This window comes from Meleagris gallopavo, chromosome 1 (genome assembly GCF_000146605.3).
Source record: "Meleagris gallopavo isolate NT-WF06-2002-E0010 breed Aviagen turkey brand Nicholas breeding stock chromosome 1, Turkey_5.1, whole genome shotgun sequence".
NCBI lineage: Eukaryota > Metazoa > Chordata > Aves > Galliformes > Phasianidae > Meleagris > Meleagris gallopavo.
In genome coordinates, this window is record NC_015011.2 from 24,587,841 (window position 1) to 24,607,233 (window position 19,393).

A 19,393-nucleotide genomic window follows, 5' to 3' on the forward strand; every position below is an offset into this window, starting at 1 on the left:
TGAAGAGGGGTTTGGCCTCTTCTCCCAGGCAACAAACAGGACCCAAGGAAATGGCCGCAAGTTGTACTAGAGGAGGTTTAGGTTAGACATAAGGAACTTTTTTCAGAGAGTGGTCAGGCACTGGAATGGCATGCCCAGGGAGGTGGTGGAGTTGTCATCCCTGGCAGTGTTCAAGAGGCTTCTGGATGAGGAGCTACGCGATATGGTTTATTAGCTTGTGGTAGCAGTGGTAATGAGAAGACGGTTGGACTAGATGATCTTATAGGTCGTTTCCAACCTTGCAATTCTATGATTCTATGATTCTATGATGGACTGGAACCTTATTTTGTTCTTTGCTTACACTCTCCCACTGCTTCTCTGTGCTGTTATAATACAATTAATAAATGATAATCAAGTTAAGGGACAGCTTTGGTCTGCTAGCATTTTGAAGTACTGTAAATGGGTGGAGAGCTTGAAGAGATTTTCATGAGAGTTTCCATTTTCAAGAGATGTGCAAAACTCATCCTATGTTGGAGTCACTGAAGAGGTATTGGAAAGAAATATTGGAAAAAAAGACATTAATGCTTGCTGGAGCGATCAGTTAATCAACCTGGGGAGATTATCCATATATAAACAAATGTCCTGGGTTTCTCATGAGCTACAGAGCTCCTCTTTCAAGAATAATAATTACTTTGTGAATTTTGGCCTCCTGCCCCGAGACATTTTTCTGCTCTCTGGACACACAGGCCAGTCTGTTCCAGCCTCAGACTCACTCTAACTTTATCACATCCCGTTCTGAAAAGGGAAATGCCCATATTAAAATAGAAGTACAAATGACAAAGTAAATAATAAGCATCATTTTTTTTCTTCTATATTGAGCACTTTGTAATAAAACAGCTGAGATTTGTGATTCTATTCATTATCTCCAGGTCCCTGTGCTAATTTTTATCCACTGCTTTTCTCCTCCACATGGATTAGCAGCTACCTTTGAACCTACAGCCTGCAGATCCACAAAACATCATGTAAGAGTTGCACATCAATACAAATCAGCTGCTTAGCATCCCTATATTACCCTACACAGAGTCAGGCATCACTGAAGGTGAAGCAGATCTGCAGAAGGAGAATAGTGATTCTGAACACTAGCTCTCTCTTCCTTGTTCTGCTTGACTGGAGTTCTATGGCTCCAGAAAATGTAACTCCTGTAATAATGATCCAGCAGGAATAATGCACAAGAACTTGACTGAGAACATTTTTCAAATGTACTCTTCTCATCAACGAAATAGTCAGATATCTTACTATGGAAATTAATTGTTTTCATGTCTGTATATGTTGTCTAACTGCTAGCAGAGACTGGTGGCCTTTTAAATCTCAATGTGACAATATAACTTGGACTTTTAAAATATATATGTGTGACAGAACTGGGCTTTAGTTCCAGCTCTGCCTGAACTGGCTTTATATGTCTCCCAGTTACTTTAGCTGTTACACCAATGAATGGTTATTATACCCCAGTGCATGGAGATTTTTCTTTGCATATTAATGGCAGAGAGTGGTAGGAACACATTCTGCCATTTCTGTGATCAGAAGTCGTGATGCCTGTTTGTATTTATCTGTATTTATTGTAGCTGATTACAACCATAGTGTGGGAAAGGAAGTGTGTCTTCTGAGGGTAGATTTGTAATCCATGTTCTTTCCTATGGCAGTCTACAAAAGACAGAACAGGCAGATGTGGCCCACACAGGGCTTGGGGCTGGGGTTTAGGTGAAACTAGAATAATTTGTTCCATTCTGAAGTCTATCATGTGGTCCTAGTTCTGCAACTTCTAGAAATAAAATTTTTAAATGGAAAATTTAGGGATAGATAGGAAACAACAAGTATTTTCTCACTAAGTGAAGCCAAATGAGAGATTCTTGAAATAAGTTTGGCAAGTAGGTTTGACAAAAGGATATTTTGTGGATACACTCCACCTTTTCATAACAGACTTGTTCTGAACAGTGAGAGCGGTCTATACTTTATTAGGCCAGATTCCAGCGCTCAGTTTCCCAAATTTCATACAGTTATAAAAAGGAGAAAGGAGTAAAAAGTCCTATATATATATATATATATTGAAGACACTGACTTTAAAATATAGAAAATTCTAACATGTCATCCGGTGTAAATGGATTTGGCTGCCTTCAGCTCCACTGTAGCTGCATTGATTGACACAACCTGAAGACCTGCCTATTTTTTTGTTGTTTCATTCACAGTTTTGAAAGCAAAATCACTGTTTGAATCTTTATTTTAAAACACAGAATGCATGTAAATTGTGTCCTCTATGTTCATCAGACACGCTGTTGAGTTTGATAGTCCTATCATTTGTAAGCTACATATATTGTTGCTTTAATGCATTCCCTCACTACTTTGATAAAAGCCTTAAGATGTTGCCACTAGTCCTTTGATGTTTCCTTCTGATGTTACAGTACCTCTTTTCTTCTCTTCCAAAAATTCTGTATTGCATAAACATGAGCAGGCAAGACATTTCTAGTTAAGGACAGAAATATCAAGTTCTATCAATAAAAGGATAGGAGAAAAAAAAGGAATTAATCCAGACTTTTGTATAGTTTAGTCAAGTCTTTACAGATTAAAAAATACCCTGCAAAGGTGTTAACATTACACTTAGACCAAACGTATTTCACTAGTTCTAAATAAAACATCTAGGCTGCAATGATTTTTCTTGTGATGCAACCATTTATTTCTTAATAGGCTGCTACAGAAAATATTTGTACATCTAGTTTTGTCCATGAACTATCAGGCTACTAACAGGAATTAACTGATTTTTGCATAAAAGAAAAGACTGACATTTTATATATATTTTCAAAGTTATATATCTTAGAAGGAAAAAACACTTTGTTTTTCTTTTTTATTGTGGATAATTAAGGGATTATTAATATTGTTAGTTTTTTTTTTTTTAATTATTGTTATTTTTGCACATGTTTCAAGCAAATGTTTCAGTGAAGAGGAGGTTCCATTTTCCCAATGGAACTAAAACAATCTTTGTCCCAAAATTTTCCAAAGTAAGAATAGTCAAATTGTGAAAAATAAATATTATTGTTCACAATTTTTAAGGAAAATCAAGGCAAAGATTAAACATTCTGCTCAAGGCTGTGTAGGGAAACTATACCAAGTGCAGGGACTGAATATACAAAGCTCGTGAGTGCCAGTTCACTGTGATTTAAATTACTGGCAAATGTTGAAAGAGGGATTTTCGTATGAATGGCAGAACTGTTTTTCTGCATTCAGGAAGAACCTAGTATAGTGGAGCCACACCATGGTCTGGTGATTAAAGGATGTTAACTTAAGCCAAGACATGCCAGCTTGTAATCTTGTTTCTTCCAAGACATATACCTCCAAATACGTGTGCAAATCTTTTTAAAAGCTTTTTATGATCAATTCTCAGTAACATACATAGGGCATAAAATATGGCTGCTTTGTTTCACAACTGAAGAGTGATACAAGTTTTAAAGATTTTTTTCATAGCTCTAATACAGGATGCTCTTGACAATTACCACTCAGAGCTTAAGTCCAACAGACAGTTGTTGGTAAGATAAAATTGGAGAAATGGGGGGGTAATTGGTGGATAATTGCCTAGGAAGGTATTAGCAAAGATAAAGCATTCTTGCAGCAGTGATTAGACAAAACAGTCACTCCACTCTCCTTCCTCTCTTCCGCACAATCTCTTCAATTTAAGATGAAAGAGAGAAAGAATACTCTTAACTAGGGTTAAATTTTGAAACTGGAAATAAGGGTTAAATATAACTACTTGACTGTGAAATCAAAAACTACACAATGACAAAGGGTCCTAGAGGATCAGAAAAATGGAAGGAAAAAAGTGATTCTTGTGAATTAATATCTGCTACGCACATTTATTTCTTTATCTCACCTCTTATCAACTTCTACTTTTGTCCCTGCCTTCCATCTTGCCCGCATTGTTGAAGCTGCTGAGTTCAGACTCAGGAGGATGGAGGGATGGCCTTCAACTTGCTTATAAATAGAGGAAGTCACAACTTCAGAAGGTGACTTTTTTTCCCAACTTGCAATCCTTTAAAATTTTTTCTAATGTTTGTTGATTTTACTATACAGCTGTAAAACAGAATCTAAAATTTATGCCCTCAATCATGTGAATGGTCACTATGAAGGGTTATATATAAACTTATATTTCCTATTGCTGTGCAGGCTCCTTCTTGCTCTAATCATAGGATTAAAGAATGATTTGGGTTGGAAGGAACCTTTAAAGATCATCTAAACCAGTCTCTCTACCATGGGCAGGGATTTCTTATACTGATCTTCCTTTTCCTCCCTACTTTTTTTCTTCCTACATTGTTAGTGTTGGTCTTTATTTTTCAAGAATTCTGGGTAGGAATACAGGGATACTCAAAATATGTTCTAAGAAGAGACTGAACGTAATGTTCCTTCTATCGTTCAGTCTCCTGACAGCTCTTAATTAAACCCTACTTTTTTCTTCTTACGTTGTCAGCCTAATCTACCTAGCTGGTCTAACTTTTCTAATTTTTCTTAGTTTTAGTGTTTTCTTCTTTCATAACTGTATTAAAATGTTTTTTTGCAACTATTCATCCAAGGTCAACATTTTCTGCCCTTGTTCAGTGCTGAACATTGCCTCAGGGCTTTCCAGAAAATAAGATAATGTCATCTGCAAATCTAAGGTGACTTGAGTATTTTTCATTGATACAGATATGCTCTTATCATTCAAGGGTAACGGAGACCTTCCTCATGCAGCAGAAAAGGGAGTTAAGGAGATAGTTCAGCAGGATCTTTTCAGTTACCTTGTCAAATATAAATTTCTACTCAATTGCACTACAAATGGTTTTTGAAGAGACAATATATAAAATAAAGTATGCATTTAGAAGGGAAAATTATACATTAGTTGTTGTCATGAAAATCTTGCTCTGGGAGTTGAAAATGTGGGTTAAATTTAGCTGGGGTGGTGAAGTATGGATTAATGTGACAACCTAAGTACTTCTGCTAGAGATCATCCCTGGAGAATGACAGCAAGAAATCTGCACTCCAAGTAGTGGGATTTCATAGTCTTTAGGGAAGGATAATCTTGTCCATTATAGAGACCACCCTGACTGTGACAGTGAGCTATGTACCATTGCAGCTGTTGTCAAAGGAGACATATAAAAAGGTATATATGAACAGCCCAGAGAATAGTGGCAATTAATCAGAGGCCAAATTTCAGTACAATGTTAATTCAATCAGTGTTCAATCTGAAAGTTTTCCTCACTTTGACAAGCTTTTTATGTATCTGATTTAGTGAGATGTTCCTGAGGAACAAAAACATAAGGATAAAATCTGGACTTGATTGAGAAAAATAATGATTTCACCAAAATACAACTCTCATACATCTACTCTGCATCCAGGAAAAGATAGTGAGCCCAGATAAATCTCAGTAAATCATGTTGTTAAGCTACTTTGGAACTGTGCGGGATATATTGAGAGTATGAACTAGGTTCAGAATAATCCTGGGGTCATAAGATAAAGCAAAGAAAATTAGCTTATTCTAGATGATAGTGTTAGGAAGTGTTCTTCCTTGTATTTAGATTTTGTGGCCTTTTGAATGGAAAAACTGATGAGAGAATGATAAAATGATTGAAGAAAACTATTAACACAGCCATTCTACAATGCTATTGATTTCTTTCAGCATCTATTTTTCAGTTTATAGTGCATTTAAGGCACAGACAGGAAGTTACTTTCCTTGAAAGTGCTGTATCATTTCTTCTTCCTTAACTGAAATTCCAGACAGAGTAAAGGAAATACCCTTCTGAGCCACTTCTTCTTTCTCTCCCTTGAACCAAGTGGGTATACACAAGCAGTGACATACATAATTCATGGTCAGATTTGTACTGGTCTTTTCTTGTTTGCCCTGCTGTGTTCATGTCCCTGGGCTCCAGGCCGACAGTGTTTTGTAGAGGTGATAGTGCTGACAGAAATCCAGCCTTTGCCGGTAGGTAAAGACATTGGCGCACCAATGCTTTTGCACTTTAACTGAGTGATAAAAATCAGCCTAATCAATTCTTGTTTTATTTTGCATATATGTCACAATTATAGTTTTAACTATCATCTTCCTAAAGCAAATTGCCTTCTTTCTTTAATGTGACCTATTGATTATACTGACAACTGCGCGAATGCACTTGCTAATTGAATAAACTTGCTAATATTAATAAACTCTTCCTTAATTTTACTGCTTAAATAGAACATCACTTTGTTGCAGTATAAATAATGTGGTATATTTTCCTGCTGAAAGTTCTGTAACAATTTGCTGAAGTAAGAAAATCCAGTGACAAAACCACATGTAGACATATTTAATATTCTATATTGCTTCTTTGTTTAACTCAACAATATATGTATTTAATGATAATCTTTTCACCATTTTCTCTTTCATTTTGAAAAAAGAATGATTCTTACTTTTCAATCAGAAAAATATTAATTTTGGTGGCAGAAAGATTTTATACAGATACATGACTACAACAATGATTTTCTAGACAATTCTAACCTCACTTATTATTAACTTGTACATTCTTTTCCACGTTAGGACTGTTGCATTAGTAAGACTTAGTTTTTCTTGTTCTGTACTGCTTATAATTAATACTGCTTATAATTAATACTGCTTATAATTAATGCTCTAATAATGACTTACCAGTAATAATTCATTCTATAACTCACACAGAACTCTCTTTTAAACTAAGTCATAGTTTCTTTTCATTAATCTTACTAAAATCAATTAGTTTCTGTTATATAGCGTGCTTTAATTTAGTGGATATTGGCTGAAATTTGTTGACTGGTTTTAGCTTACCTGAATATCGCTATTTTGGCTCCTATCTGTAGTGTCTACTGAGTGTTTGTTGTACCTGAATTGAAATGGAGATGCCATGAATTACAACAGTAACGTTGACAGATGGGTGCTTGGTTCTGCCAGGCTACCTCCTGGTTCTATTTATGACTTTTTAAAAACAGTTTTAATCCTAAGGATTTTTAAATATTGATTTCAGAATTCAAGTAATTGGAAAATGAACTAAATTTTGGTCTGCTGTATATTAGAGAAAGTATAATATCTTTTTTTTTAACTATTTGAGATACTGCTGAATGGAACATGGTGAACTGAGATTAAGTAAAATGTGTGTCAAAAGGCAACACTGCTTGCTCAGTTAAGTACTGAAAATACCAATTATGATATTTTTGTAAGATTTCCAGTCAGCTGTGGAGTACAGCAAAAAAAAAAAGTATTTGGGGCTTTGCACTCTCTAAATGTTCTCTGAATGAACTCTTGGCATCCTCTTAGATATTCATCAGTGTCAGACCGAAAAGTATACTTTCAGTTTCAAAATAAAAAACTCCAATTCGGAAAAGACTCACCCAAATGAATTATACATTTTTAAAAAGTCAAATTATATTCATTGTAACTCCTGGTCACACTAGGGTTCCTTTCCCACTAATTTCTAGGATTTTTATATATTTCTCTCTTTTTTTTTTTTTTTTTTTAAATGACAAATGCAAATCTTGTGAAATTATTAAAAAAATTCAAGGCAAAAATTACTGTACTGTAAATGCACTGTTAATACTCTAAGTGGAAATGCATTGGCAAAAGAATATAATGATTTTTAGTTAGCATTCAAGTGTTGACAGCAATGTGTGCTATTCCCATGAATGATATGTAACAGCATGCTGAAGCATGACCATGGTCAGACACATTGCCATTGCAGCCATAAAGCATATTTTAACACAAAATGGAGCAGGTGGGTTTAAAAGAACCGCTTAGCAATTTATGTGAAATATTTGTTTTCACTTTTTTTCTTGTATGGCTGTCCTTGATGTCCTGTTATTGTCTTCATGGAAATGTCACCTACTACTGCCAACTACTCTTCTTCTGTGACAGCAAATTTTGCACTCAGATCCTAGGCTGGCTCAGAATTATGTTCTGCTCTGATTTCACAAAACAAAACAAAACAAAAGGACAAAAAACACCACATTGTGAAGCTGATCCTAGGATTCAAATGGTTGCCCTTTATCATTCAGAGACAGAGAAAAGTACTGGAAAGCAGATTTCTTAGACCGAGGATCATTTTGTTTGCATCTTTATTGAAACTGAAATCTTCACGGAGTTAAATGTTGCATTCAAAAATATCTCAACCAATAGATTGTCCTCCATAATGTGACTTGATGATCTTGAAGATCTTTCCCAACCTAGATGATTCTGTGATTCTCTGAATCTACCTCACCAAACTGCCTTATGCCACCAACTTTGATTTCTCCTTTCTGCACCATTCTTGCAATGTATGAGTTGGGGAACAGCTTCTTTTTACACTGAGGTAGGACTGAAACAAAAAAATGGGGTTAGTAATAAGCAGTGCAATCATCTGGTGGTGAAATTATCACCCACTTTTTAACAAAGTGAATGCGCTTTTCAACCAATGGATTCCATTTATGGGGGAGAAATATATGTAGTCTCCCTGGCATGAATCTTTTAAATTAGAAATAGGCAAAAATGAAGTTTTTATCCAAAATGACTGCATTTTGTACTTTATTTTTGAAGAAAAATAACTGGCCAGAATCAGACTTAGTGTTTTCAGTTTGTTACTTTCTTCTTTAGCTTGTGCTGCCAAGGAATGAAAAACTTCTTTGAAAGAGTATTAAAAACATTATCCGTGTACAGATCTGCCTTACTGACAGAAATTAAGAAGCAATGACAAAAACCATACTCCTTCCACAGAAATATAAGTATATTCAAATACTAAAATACTATTTTCCCCTCTTTTTTGTTTTCACATCAACACTTTTTCTCATAACTGATGTCCTCATGTTTACAAGCCAGAAACAGACAGTTTTCAGAAGGTCTAACTTCTGTAACTGTTTTGCCATCTCTGTATCTAAACAAGAGGTATATTACTGCTATCATTTAATCTCAAATGTCACAAAATCTGCTCTCCTGTGGAGTCAGAAAGAAGTGCAACAAACACTGAGTAATGTGCTACTTCATGATCCTTCTTCCTACTTCTGGAGGCTGACTTACCTCTGAGTTCTCCTAGCCTTCTAAGTGAGACATAATGAAGAAGAGGATGGCTGTGGTCACATGAAAACAATTAGAAATCAAAGAAAGATCCATTGTCTTTTGAAATTAATCCATTAAACCTTTAAAGGAAAGAATTAAATTAGCTGCCACACCAATCCAATCATCTTTCTTTTTTTTTTTTTTTTTCTTCTTTTTGTTTTGCTTCATCCTATTCAAATTTCCAGCACCTGACTTTCTTATCTATTGATAAGGTAAGGTATGCATGTGCTGGTTCTCTGCAAAGTTAGACCCATTTCCTATATCTCATCTATGGATATCAAAGCACAATAAATATATATATTAAAAATATAGACTTTTTTTGTCTTTTCTTAATGCTTTTATCTCCAGTTAAAAAATGCTGACATAAAAATATAAACTGTTATGATTGTAAGTATTATCATTATTCCCAATTCCTGTATCATTCAGTGTTATATGGAGTAGATTTGGTTTTGACATGGTATTTGCCAGAAAATATTGAATCTTTGAATTAGATGCATCATTTTAGTTATGCATTTACCATACTGCAAGGACTGTAATTTCTATGGATCTGTGGTCGTTGTCGCAACTGACATACACAGAAGAATTTCTAATGTTTCTGCTTTGTTTATTTGGATGGACAGAACAAACTGCACTCATTAGCAGAGATTTTTAAACTAAAAAACAGATTATCCTTTTTGTATTCAAAACTGATTTTCCTAGAATGCTTGTCCAACAGCCTTTTTTTTCATTTAATAGCATCTTATTGGCTGACCTAATTAGAATAACATCTGGAAACAGAGGCAGATAGTTAAGTAAGGGCCTCAGGAACCAGTTCTTTAAACACAGATAGTTGTGCAAAAAGTTTCTTTCCATCCTTGAAGAGCAAGAGTCACATTCACTGTTCTTTAATAAAATCAACAATAAAGAGGAACTGGAACAGTACAGGTTTATTATATTCACAGATGTCATGAATCAATGAGAACACGGACAGGGTCACTGCAGAGTCAAAGTAAGGATATTAGCCAGAGTTTCGTAATTTGATTGTGATCCATTGTTATTCTTGTGTGGCCTATTAACTGCAGTGCTTGGTTTTATTCGCAGTTTAGATTTCCAGCTTAAATTCTAACTAAATCAAAGGGATAGTTTTGTAAAAAATACTTCCTGTAGTTTGCTTTTCTTAACTTTATAGGCTGTTTTTATACCACAATGTTAAAATCTTGAGTCTTTTCTGCCAGTGAAGACCACAAAGTCATGGAGATTCATTGTTATTTTAAAACATGACAAGCTGGCCTTAAGACCTTAGGGATCCTTTCTTCAGAAGTCAAGCTGGTGATGGATAAGGAGCCACGAGAGGTATGTGTATCTGAACTGCAGGAGTTCAATTAAGAAGCCAAGAGTGTCTCAGGTATACCAGCGCAAATGGAAGTGCTTGCTTTGATAATGTCTCTGTAGATGCTCAGTGCAGGTAGTTGGCTTCCCCCAACTCATTTCTGATTGCACAAGGAGGTTAGCACAGAACGGACCTGAAAGGACTAAGCTCCATCAGTGCTCTGTGAGTGTTAGAGAATACCACAATGGGGAAATGCTATCAAAATCATTGCATCTGCAAAGGGATTTGTCAGGAAATGGGTAGCTGTATGATCTAGCCCCCAGCAGCTATAACCATGAGAGCTCTGCTGCCTCTCCCTCCAGAGAAGATATTCTCTTCTACTGTTTATACTGTTCAGAGAGTTTTCTCAGCCAATCCTGGTTTCTCCAAAGTCATTTTTGCAGTTCTTTTGCCCCCCACATTACTTTTGTTTATTTCTTAGAACTGTTAATTTGCTGAACAGCACAACTTTTTTTTGGTGCATGTTTGGCCAAGTCTCACTGTATTTGCTCTGGTGGCAGAGTGGATTTGCTTGAAAATGTAAGGCTGAAGTGGATTCAGGAACGTTCACCACTTTTGAACACTCCTGTAATTCCTAGTATGCTTGTCTCAATTTAAAGGCTTTTGATTTTTGGACTTTCTCCCTTCTTCTGCCAACGTTTCACTGTTCTTACTCTGAGAACTCTGTTCTTGGTATTTAGCCAGACTCACTTTTATTGCCACTTAATACCATATTACTGTTTGGCCTATTCACTTCTTATAGAAATCTGTTGCCTGGCCACTGTCCTTTGAAGATTGAAGGACGCTTATTAAGTTCCCTCACAGCCTTCTCTTCTACAAGTAAATACTCCCCCTCCTTTCAATCACTGATCATTTTTTTTTTTCTTTGCTTGCCTTTGGATCTACTTATGCACTTCTCATCTTCAAAGTCAGTATTTCTACTGTAAACACTTTGTTAAGAACACATCCTATTTTCAGCTTCTGATATTGCAAGATGCTTGATATCAGCAGAGCCCTATGGAAACCTGTCTCATAAAACTTTCTAAAAGCTGACAGAGCTGTTCTTGGAAAGACAGGTCAATCACACAGCACACTGCAGAATGACATCCTGCATTCTTTTTTCCTCTTCTGTTGCAAATGCATTGTGTAATTTAAGTATTATTCTCCCATCCCTGCTTCTGTTTTTCCAACTGTAGTAAAACAATGGACTTGAACGTTATGTAAGAAGACAAGTTTGTTGCAGTAAATTGTACAAAACAGAGAATCTCGCCCCATTTTTTATTAGAATTGTGATTGGAATTAGACATTGTTTTCTGAATATACCCTATTTAAAGGGCTTCCTTCATTTTTTGATAATTTCATTTTTTATAATTTCAATTATAAAAAAGACCAGTTCCAAAAGGAGGAGGACTTGTCCAAAATGCAAATAACTGTTAGATCCTTTTGAGCTTGAGCACGTACTTTACTGCGTACATGTCTGACCTTATACAGGGAAAAACTAGGCTTTGTTTTTTCACAGTACACTTGAAGTTACTGTGACTTAAACAAGGGTGAGCCTCACAATTAATCGTATTCCTAAATTTACCTTCAAATAACAAGGACTCTTTCCTATGCTCATATCTTACAACTGGATGCTCTACTGTGGTACCATGTTTTGTGCCGATGATCCCTTTCACTGATGTGCATATTACAAAATAGCAACTTTTAAATAAAAAAAAAAAAGAAAAGTATTTATAGTATTTTTCTATAGTATTGTAATAATTGAAAATGTACATATATGTAACTGTCTGAGAATAGAACTGTGAAATTAATATGTTTTGACATTTTTTAGTATAGATATAACAGAAAATATCTTGGTTTTCATAATGATTGGCAGTGAGAAAGATAATACTCCCATGTTACCCTACGTTTATAATTATCTGCTATTTTTGGACATAGATACGCTAAATCACAGAAACAGTAGTCATTGTTGAAGACAAGGTCTTTGTCAAAGAACTTTTCAATGTTTCTTCTTCAGTCTCTTCACCCTTGAAAGAACATTCATAAGTTCCTGATGAATATGATGTCAAAGGTTAAACAAGATGAAAAATAGTGCATTAGAGTCACATGAGTATTTTTTTTTTTTTAACTTGAAAGCTACTGTAAGGCATCAACTAAACACACAGCTCTGAATTGCCAGACTGGATGTCTTTTGCTTTGTATTCTCTCTTCATGCATATTAATGGAGGTCTTCTCTAGTCAGATCAAAGTTCCAATAAGAAAAATATTCACATTAAAAAATTAATTACAGTGTTTAGCTTAAGTAATTAATTGACATAATCACACATGCTTTTATATACAAAACATTAAAGTGAGCAGCTACATTATTTGGTGATAGTTTTCAAGATAGAACAGAAGCGTATAATTGCTATGTTGAAATTTCATTTTGTTAGGAAATAATTTCACAAACATGCTTTTCTCAAAAAGTCTAATAGAGCAGGACAAACAAACAGTAGACGTTCGTTTGTAACAGAAGTTAAAAAGGATAAAGGATTATTTAATCACTATAACTGCGGACTTCTAACTCTAAAAATTCATTTGAAAGTCATCAGAAACGTCTGTGTTATGGCTGTTTTTCTTATCTTAAAATGGAATTAGACTTTTTGAGTACTTGCAGAGCATTTTAATAATTAAAGAGTTCATAATTAGATGCTTATGTTCTGGTACAGTGACTGAAAAGAACATGAAGTGCCATAACTCAAACAATTTCAGAGAGATATTGTGTTCAGGACATGATAAATGATATGATCAGTGAGACAAATTTTACTTCAAGAGCAGTTAAAAACACTGGAACAAATTAACATCCAGCATAAATGAAGTCTACTGTTCTGTCCAGCATATTTTGACTTTATTTAAACATATTATTTTGTAACAGACATTTAAACATTTATTAAATTCAGAGTGAATTTTCATCAAGTTGATATTATAATAACTAGTTCTCAAACCCAAAGGTCCATAAAATTTAAACAAACAGAGAGTTATTAGACTGCTCATTTTAATTCCTAGAAAATCACAGGCTATTGTGTTCTATTCAGTTATTAACCTAGTACTCAAATTTGAGTCCAATAATGTATTTGATAAAAATATATCTTGGATTTGGATAACACATTTCTTCCATGAGGTCACTGAGACTTAGTTTGAAGAAAACAAAATTTAGAGTATTTCCTTTTGAATATTTCACTGTCTATTAATTTAATTTCCAATATAACCTTGCTTAACATCAGCCTGTGGCCAGTGACTTTTTCCAGACTTTGAGTTAGTTTAAAACCCGTCTCAGGTTCATCATCCCACACTAATTTCACAAATTTTAGTTTGACAGCAGGAATGTAGTGCAGATTCTTTAACCACTTGTTGAGACACACTTCGCTTATTCCTCAATTGCTTCTGTAGCTCCATTCTGGATTCTTTCAAATTTTCAGCTATGTTTTGAACATTATCAGGGTAGATGTATTTGCAGGTTCCATACTTAATTAATTCTGAGCTGTAATAAGAGCAGAGTACAGATGGGCTCCTATTCGCTACTTTTTGACACCAAATTCTCTGTCCTGCTTTAGTATCATCTGGGCACTCCTGCTAAGCTGCTGGTTTGTTGCTACCCAGATTCATTGCTTTCAGAGTATTTTCCATGCAGTTTTCTCCACTGTTTTATCCTATATATATTTATATATATATTCCGGAATATGCATATTTCACTGACTTGGAACACATTTTGTTTCAAACAGGTTACTAGCTGTATTAATACTGACAGAAATGTTGAATAGTACAACACTGTGAAGAGATCCCTTTTTCTGATGCCAACCCTTTGCTGATTGCTTTATTATGCATATTCGTTAACCAACGGTTAATCCAGTTAAAATAAACTTTGTTGATATTGTGTAGTGCTATATTATTAATTAGAATATTGAATGATACTACGTCAAAAGGCACACAGAAATCCAAGTGTACCTACATCGTTATCTTTGGCAACCTAACTTGAAATCTCATCAAAGAACAGAAGAGGATTTGTTTGACAAGGCTTATTTTCCACAGAGCTATGTTGACTAGCATTAATTATATTCCTATTCTTTAATAATTTATTAATTGAATATCTTTTCAGTTTTCCCTTTATTTTTCCCAGGACTGATGTTGGGCTAGCACACTGTGACTTAATGTATCATCTGCTTGCCCAAGGTGGAATACCAGTATGGTACGTGGCACTGCTACATACTGGAATATCGTTGGCATGATTCATGCTTTATTTAGGTCTCCTAAATTTGACCTTTTCTTACTTTTGGCATACTATTTTTTACTGATGGAAAAATCTCATCACAAATGTGGAAGTAAAATAATTGATGTAAATATACTGAAGACCTAGTCATGCCACTGTGGAATTTTTAGAAATGAAAGAAAGAGTAATGTGAGTGTGGGAAAAGATATTACAAAACACTACCACAGTTTTACAACACAAGGCTGTGTGCTCAGATTAGAAAGTGCAAATGAAGAAGTTTGACTCTATGTCTCTAATTCTGAAAGGCAGTTATGTTCCTGTTCTCAGAATTGGCTTATGAGAAACAGGGACATTAGTTTACATGTGCACTGAGATTTGTTCTTGATTACAAAAGCTATCTCAAAGTGTTCATTTCTGTTCTAGCTTTGTTCTAGTCTAACTATAATATTCGAATTAGGACTGGATGCTTTGGGTCCCTGAATGCTTCGTGTTACTTGTTCTGAAGAGGTCTTAATTTCACAGTAATTAGGAAAGTCAGATAAGAGACAAAAGTAGTGCCTCAGAGAGAGGCACTTTACTGCTGAATTTCGTGCTGTCCTTCACTCCTCAAATAAACTGAAATAATTGCCATTTAAAGTGTGCAGCCACATCCACTAGGAGAAAATGTCTGAGAGGACAACCATCACTTATCTGCATAGATTTGTCGCCTATGTGCACACAATAGTCAATATAACTTCAGGAGCACCTGACAGGAAGGTTCAGGCCACTAACTTTGCTGAGAACTAAGCAGGTGTTCCAACAGGACAGCTCTGTCCTGGGCTGTGTCTGAGGCTCTTCTCTCCCTGCAGTCAGAATCTATCTGGTTCTTCAGCTGGTCACTGGGTCCCTATTTCTGCTTAGGTTCTCCCAAAATCAGGCATATCAAGAAGCAAGGTAATCTATTTCACACTAATTAGGAAGACATAGAGATGATTAGTAGCAAATAGTCTACTGAGAACTGCTCATTTTGTGTCAGGAACGAGAACCCAGTTTGCACAGAGCCATTGGTCTTATTGATTATCTGTCCTGAAAAACATCTTGAGGTCTTCCTTTAAGCTGTTTTGCTTTAAATAAATGATTAAGTATTCATTATATAAGGAAAGAAAAGAAACAAACAAACAAAAATCCTCTATATTGAGATTATATTGTTGTTGCAATAAAGAAAGTGTCAAAATAAATGCTGCATATCTGAGATCCAAAAAATTTTTAACAATTTTAAATATGGGAGGACTGGAGAGTCCCCTACCTTAAAAAATCATGTGTTCTCTGACAAAATGTTATTACTTACTATAGGAAATCTTCAAGAGAGAAGGAATTAGAAAATTTCTTCTGGAATTTCCAACAAAGCTGAGGATACTGTGCTGGGATTATTGGGCAAAATAGGGGGATGCTTTTGCCCTAATAGCTACTTTTCTCACTTGTCAGATAAACAGAAACTTTATTTGGTGGATGTAAGATAAGTTCAATGCCTCGAAGCAGTTTAGAGCATGTATACCTGGTCTTTTTTGTCTTGTAGGACTACTTACACGTGGGAGTGATATTTAGGTTATCATGCTTTTCGTATTTATTTTACTGATCCTCTAACATAAATATTTAAATTCTACCAATTCAAATTTACCTATCTAGATTTACTTTCTTCCTCAGAAGATCAGGGTCTTGTCCAGACAAATTTTGAAAATCCCCAAGGATGGAGATCTCACAGCCACTCCAGGCAACCTATGCCAATTCTTAACCACTCCTTTAAAATCATTAAAAGAAAGCTCAAAATCAATACAAAGTTTATTGCTTGTAATTATGGTAAAAGTTATTTTTAAATATGTATTTAATTTAAAGCATTCAGAAAACCTAGACTGAGCTTAATATTACTGAATAAGATAATAAAAATTCTCCAGCACACAATACCTGATCATACTTGATAATTGACAGGTTTCACGGAATGATTAAGTTTTGAGTTTCCTCTCCCATTTCACACATGTTGTATGGGCAGGAACTGTCATTTCTAATTTTCAGAGAGCTTGACTTTGCATTCTTAACATTCCTTTAGAATAACTTGACTTTTTCTCCCCATTTATTATACATCAGAAATACGACTGTAAAAATAGGAGTTCAGTTCTGCTTTGCCTTTATACAGTGATTTGACTTTCAAAAGGTCTTGATTTATTATTATTGACATTGACTTCTCAGAGTTATTTAGATAAAAAAAGATGATTAGGGATTGCAACTTTAAGTACTTTCTGAAAATCTAGGCCTAGATCGCTTTTTAACCCCAATGGTGCTGCGTTAAAATGACTTCATTTTGCATCGTAAAGGGCATTGCGAAACCATACCAAGAGATCCCATCAGTGGAGTTTAAATTTTTTCTTGTTTGTGAAAGTTGAAGACACTACTGATAAGATCTAAGCACTGAAAGAATGTCACATAAGAGAAATGCTGTTAATAATCTTGATTTTTTTCTTGATTTTTTTACTTGCATTCTTTCTCAGAGAACATGGAATTGGTGGGACAGCTCTATAATGACTCACCAGGTAATGTGACTGCACATACTTTCAGTCTGGCACCAGCAATCTGCAGGCCAGAGAAAGTAAAAAGCAAGCCACTTTTCAGCAATGTCCTTGTGGCTTAAATAAGTTTCTGTTTAAATTTCTGTCCATATGCAAAACTTAAACAAAATAAATTCCCAAATTTTTAAACAAAGTAATATAGACTTAAGATATTGCAAATTTCTTATGTTTCTCATTTAATTTGAAGATATCCAATATTCTAGATTTCTTGCTTCAGGTAGACCTGCACAAATTTTAAGAAAACAAAAAATGAATTTTAAGAAAAATTCATTGCTCACTGAAGGAAAAAAGCAGATAGGATAAAATGCAATAATTGTATTTGTAGTCTGTGCTTTGGTCCTATCCCATTTGTACCATCCAAAGAAACTGCGCTTTCAAAGCTGTTGACTGAAGTGTTCTTCATTGCTGGAAAGAGATCTTCATCAGTTTGGGCAGGGAAGGTCTAGATTATAGGTGTGTTCTGTGATTTTGGAATTCAGTGCAAACAAGAAGTATCTGTGGGTTCTTCTGAAACAGCAACAGAAAACAAAGGTTTACAGCAAATTCCTTCTATACAATGGGACATATATTCTTTCTTTCAGCACCTCAAACAAATACTTTTGTTAAACTGATATGCAGTAGATTTCCTTTCTGTTTTCTAATTTAGGAAGCAGCCTGATTGTTTAACTTTCAGTATGAGCATAAGCCTTATTGAAGCTGAAGAAGCTATCATTCTTTCTAAATAATGATAAATCAGAGCTCAAATTAACACTACATTATACACTTTCTAGAACTAGTGTTGTAGACACTAAGTGAGACAAAGGTCTCGCTTAAAACAAATAATATTATAATCTGAGTAAATCCAAAATGCAAATTTAGTTTTTCTTACAAGGAGTGCATACCTTCCTAACATGAAACAGGGTACAATCTAAACAATGTGTTTAATATTTTATATCACTATTTTAGTGGAATATTATGACTTTAAGACTTGCATCAAAATAATATTATATTCATTACTGTGCGGCTTAAACTTTTTATATGACTAGAAAATTAAAGAAACATAATATAATTTTAGACACGCCACCGTAACACATTTAAAAAATAAAGTAACTTCTGTAATGTAAGAAACTATAGTTAATTAAATGAAAACCCCACTTATGGGCTATTATATACTGCTTATGTTATTAGGGGATTAAAAAGAAGTTTGTTAATTGACAGATTTTATTTTTTTTTAAAAGAGGCTGCAGAGGAAGTAATGCTATTATTTAACAAATATTAACCATGCTCACACAGAGGCCATTTAAGAAAAATTTGTTACAACAAATCTGTGACCAGTCATTCCATAGCTAAAGGAGAAAGCTATGGCTGAAATGACTGGGGTTTGTGTATGCAGCGCTCCTCCAATAGTTAAATTGCAGGAATGTGACACTGATCTGAGATGAGAACTATTTGAAGAAGTAATTGTCAATCTTTGTAATCAAAGGACAGCCCAAAGTCTGACTCAATTTGGCATGACCGCTTGGTTTATAATGTCATACCAACTCAAAAAGTGATCTGTCCTCAAGAGGCACTTCATGAAAACTGTGGTTTGAAAATAGTGGATGGTCATCTAGGACTATAGCTTATACTGTGCATTTATTTATTTATTTTTATTTTTATTTTTATTATTTATTATTTTTATTTTTATTTTTATTTTTATTTTTGTTGTAAAGGGCAACAATGCCTTATTTAACTGACTGTGCGTACAAGGTGAGTCTGATGTGAATTTAGATATAAATGAATGCTATTGATCTTGAAGGTGCTTGTTTTATGTTTTTCTTTATATATTTATTTATTGTTTAAGTACACAAGTTGCATTGTCATAGTAAATTTAGGGTATGTATGTACGCTTGTAGATTTGACTGCAGTGATCAGAGATTCCAACAAAGAACAATTTTGGATGGGAAAAGAAAAATGAGTAGCACACTTCTCGTCATTTCTCAGGGTTTATGATCAAACAGTTGGACTTGATGTTCTTTGCCGGTCCTTACAACTGAATTATCCTTTTCTATTCTATTATTCGATAATTATTCATAGGATCTATTCTGATATGCTTGGGCAAGATAGCACTAAGAAAGAAATGTGTAAGGGTACAAAATTAA

At 34.6% G+C, this 19,393-nt stretch overlaps 1 protein-coding gene across 3 annotated transcripts in view; it reads left to right on the forward strand.

Annotated features, from left to right (window-relative positions):
* Nucleotides 1-19,393, forward strand: part of TFEC (transcription factor EC) — a 67,807-nt gene that overhangs the window by 10,100 nt on the left and 38,314 nt on the right. The gene's annotated exons all lie outside the window — the stretch shown is intronic.